Here is a 4582-nt window from a genome sequence, read left to right as displayed (position 1 = left end):
CTCATCAAGTCAATCATTATCAAAAACATTTATTTTAAACATCTAAAATTCTGCTGCCAAGTAAGATAACATCAGTTAAACATGATCTTATAGCAGGATATTGTACAGGATCATCTCAGATGAAGAAAAACAAAAAACTAAGACCATTTTTATTACAAAAATGACAGGTAGTCATGTAATGATTCTGAATGTACTTCTGTATTTAAAAATCAGCTCAGACTGGTCAATGTGTACAAAAGATTTAATGCAGAATGTATGACCGCACAAAAACGAATTTCCAGTTTGTTGCTTTTTATTGTGTTTTGTTTAAGAGCGTAGTTTGACATTAGGTTCAGACGTCTTCACCAACAGGTTCCACAAGATTCTTTTATGCTTTCCTTGATGTGAGAACTACAGTGAAACAAAAAACAACAAGAAGTTTACTATGTGAAGGCACAAACATACATGTATAGGTGACTGTTTTGGTACAATGTCACTCATTAGTTGCTTGACCAAAAGAGATGACCTGTAGTCAACTTACCTAGTCACTACCCTGCAAGTACAATCAATTTCTGCATCCAGATCTCTTTAAACCCGTGTCACAGCAACACTTGTCCCCAAGGGCGTCACTTTGTGTTGAAAGGTGGTGGGGACAGAAGGGCTCAGATTAGGGGTGTGATGATACACAAGACATGATGATGCATGAGAACAAGACGAGAAGATTTTTAACACTACTTTCAAGAAATAGGAAATGCTCAAATATGAGAGGGTCCTCCCCAGAAGAGCCTGAAACACTTAATTTCTTGCATTCTGGAGATATTTTCTGCTCCAATTTATGGTGGAAATGTCTTTATTTACATGAAGGGAAACACAAAATTCAGATGACAATTCACAAATATAAAAATATAACAGAATATATAATGGAGTAATCAGCTTATTGTTTTTTTTAGCTTAGTTAAATTTTTTGGACAATGCACATTTGTTTCTTCTATATTTAAATTGAATTGCAAATAAACCTCTCTCAAAGCATTTTCATTTGTTACCTTTTTTGGTGCAAGGTATTTTCAGAACGTTTAACAAATTGTTACGTCCCGAGGTGTCTAGGGATATAGGGACATAAACATAAACCAGATGTTGGTTTGAAAGGGTATTTATTTGAAATAATGCAAGTGGAGCACAAACAGAGGATGGGCCAATGGGTGCTGCGGAAATCAACAAACAATTATAACAAAAGGAGATCCTCAAAAGGAGGATTACTGCTTACAGAGATACTAACAAAACAAGAATAAACCAAAAGCTCACTAACCTACGGCATTTGAAAAACACAACACAAAACGCACAGCCCCCTGCGCCTGATGAAAACTAACATAAAACACCTATGGTGTGTGCAAGAAAGGTGTCAGTGATAGCTAAGCTTAGCCCTGGCCCACTCTCTTACCTTCACACAGTGAATCACACAAAGTCAAGACACAAAGTCTAGCACAGGGTACAAAACACTACTATGAGCTCTACAACAGGCATTCCCAAGGCAAGCAACTCAGGTCAAATTGCTGCCTGGAATGGCAGACCCGGCAGGCTTTTAAGCAGGTGGTGGTCGTCACGGTCTTCATCTGATTGGCCCGTAGAGCATGCCGCACCAATCGAGGGCATGGTAACTGGAAACCCAGGAAGTAGGCGGGACCTTCTCTCCTTGTGCAGCCAATCCTCCGCGTGGGCTTGCACAGCCTGCTCAGCATAATAGATAGCCTACTTAAAAGCACAGGCAAATACAGGTGGGGTGCGGTGGCAGCCGTAACAAAATGCTTTCAAAAAGTGATGGGGACAAAATCAGCAATTTAAAGAAGTGGTAGGGACATATCCCCAGTGTCCCCAGTGCAAATGACACCTATGCTTGTCCCTGCAAAAAAGAAATGTTGTACTAAAAAGCAATTGCTTTATCATCAATTTTGACCATTTTGTCTTTATACAATTTTTTTGTTGTAACAAACACCACAGTTACACACACAGCATACAACATGCGCAGAAATAAATGGCATACAAAATAAGAATTTTAAAAAGCATTAGGGCAAAGAGCCACCTGAGAAATGAGAAGAAAATCTTACTTCTTAGAGACCAGAACAATATTGAGGTGCATCACCGTGGGGTATCGGAGTTCTTAACCTCAATTGCAAAAACACTAACAGCAAACACAAAAGAGCAACATTTAGAAGGATTACATCAAATCAACTTAATAGGGGCTCTCACATGAAGCAGCATTCAAATGTATAAGTCAAGGGCTGAGTAACTTTTGACATAAACTAAGGACTAGACCTTATCTGGGATGTATTTTCGGGAATTTTTCCAAGGTCTTGTTAATAGTAGATAAGGTAAATGTCAACCAGAGCCACCAAACAGAAATACACCAACACAACTTGAATATACTGCACCTCTGAACGAGCCAGGGTACAAAACCAAAGCAATGAAAAACTAACTGTCTATATTCTTTCTGACTACACTATCCCAGCTCTTGGTCGTTGTTGACAACACTGAACTGGTGAGTGTAGTGCTGCTTACCTTTCAGGATCGTATGGTTTGTTATTCTCATCATTTAGCATTGCTGTGACTACAGAAATAAGAATGTATATATTACCATAGAATATATAACATTTACAATGATTTAATTATTGAGGTAATAAATTGATTATTAAGGTAATAAACAACCAATAGCACATTAAAATAAATACATGAGTTACTAGAGAACCGACTGAGAGATCATATTTTAGTTGTATGTAATAATTAGTTAATGAATATCTGAGAATTGTTCATACTGACTACTGTAATCTAGTGAGACACACCCTCTCCGGTTAGAGTAAAAAAGACAGGCTGTATGGGTTGCCCATAAGATATTCCACCTCGCAAAACGAAAATAAAGTTGTTCAAATTATCTCATTATGTTCCAAGTCTGTTTTCTTCACCCTCAAGTGTTGACTCAGAATGCAGGCACTGAGGCAGAACAGGTAGTTGTACAATGTGCAGTTAAAAGTCCAGGAAGGGGAAACTACAATCCAAAAGGAAAACAATCCAGGCAATGAAAGCACACAAAATCCACAAATATCCAAAGGCGGGCAAGGAAAGCAGACTGAGACACTTGACAGAAAACATAGCTTTTCTGCATTGGAATTGGATTTTCCAAGCTGCAGTACAACAGTTGGCCCTGCCTGGGTGGCGGTGGTGCTGTGGTTAAGACACATGCCTTTGGTGGGGGAAACCGGAGTGACACATCTGCCAGTGTGTCCCTGAGCAGGACACTTAACCCCTAGTTGCTGCAGAGACATGCGACCTCTGACATATGTGGCAACTTAAGTCGCTTTGGATAAAAGCATCCGCTAAATGAGTAAATGTAAAAGTTAATGTATTATGTATGACCTTACTTGGGGTGCACAAAAACAGTAACTAATGTTCAAGTAATTAGTAGCCTAATGAAGAAGTTCTTACTAGTGCTGTGTGCGTTGGTTCAGAGATAATTATGAAAGACTCATGAAGAATGTGGTCAGTTTGATTCACAGATATTCATGAACTAATCATTACCTAATGATTAATTTATATAGGACTGTCTGTTCTCTAGTAACTCATAATCTGACCAACCCCATTGCATCTCATGTGTCACATATACACGCTTCGGAAAAGACAATAATACAAAAACAATACAAGATAAAAGCAAGAAAACATTGAAAAGACCAAAATACATGTTCAAGATAAATATAAAATAAGTAAAATAGAATAAAATAAAAGGGATAAAATAAAGTCAAATAAGATCGGGAAAGGCTCTCCTATAAAAGTATGTTTTAAGAAGGGACTTAAAAGAGTTCACTGACTCAACCGACCTGATTTCCTCGGACAGGCTGTTCCAGAGCCTCGGGGCCCTGACAGCAAACGCTCTGTCCCCTTTAGTTTTCAGTCAAGACTCTGGAACAGACAACAGACCTCTGCCCAAGGATCTCAAGGTACGTGCTGATGTGTATTGGACTAAAATCTTTGTGGTGTGCTGCTCGAAATTTAAATTACTATCAAACCAAACACCAAGGTTCTTTGCCACAGGCTTAATGTGATTTACTAGGGAACCAGCAGATGGCAGTATTTGATTTGCCATCTGCTGGGACCCGATGACCAGGATTTCTGTTTCTGGAGGAAATTATTTGACATGCATTTTTTAACTTCACAAAGGCAGTTGTTAAGTGAACTCAGCCTTCCAGCGTCTGTGGATCTGACGGGCAAGTACATTTGTGTGTCATCAGCATAAATATGAAAAGAAATACCATGTTTATGGATAATATGTCCAAGGGGAAGCTGATACAAGGAAAACAAAATGGGTCCTAATCCATATTTAACTGGATAGAACGAAGAGACATAGTTGTTTACAGACATGCAAAACTTCCTATTTGACAGGTAGGATGAAAACCATTCTAGGGCAGTACCAGAGATCCCCGCCCAGTGCCTCAGTCTGTCTAACATGATGTTGTGATCAATGGTGTCAAAAGCAGCGCTAAGGTCCAGGAGTACCAGGACTGAGCACATGCCTTCATCAGCAGACATTAAAAGGTCATTGGTGACTTTAAGCAGGGCA

At 39.0% G+C, this 4582-nt stretch overlaps 1 long non-coding RNA gene across 4 annotated transcripts in view; it reads right to left on the bottom strand.

Moving 5' to 3' along the window:
* Positions 1 to 223: 223 nt before the first annotated feature.
* LOC123974793 overlaps positions 224 to 4582 on the bottom strand; it is an 8693-nt gene continuing 4334 nt past the window's right edge. For 2 of the 4 annotated variants that reach the window (XR_006825929.1, XR_006825927.1), the window contains 2 exons: positions 2533 to 2581; positions 1114 to 2155 (listed from right to left, as the gene is read on the bottom strand). This is a non-coding gene — a long non-coding RNA (uncharacterized LOC123974793). Of the gene's footprint in view, positions 391 to 520; positions 609 to 1022; positions 1080 to 1113; positions 2156 to 2532; positions 2582 to 4582 lie in introns of those variants that run through there. The other 2 variants (XR_006825928.1, XR_006825930.1) reach the window with 2 other exon arrangements.

Source organism: Micropterus dolomieu, linkage group LG01, assembly GCF_021292245.1.
Source record: "Micropterus dolomieu isolate WLL.071019.BEF.003 ecotype Adirondacks linkage group LG01, ASM2129224v1, whole genome shotgun sequence".
In the NCBI taxonomy this organism is placed as follows: domain Eukaryota; kingdom Metazoa; phylum Chordata; class Actinopteri; order Centrarchiformes; family Centrarchidae; genus Micropterus; species Micropterus dolomieu.
Note: the sequence above shows the minus strand (reverse complement) of the source record. Positions and strands in the feature narration are given on the sequence as shown.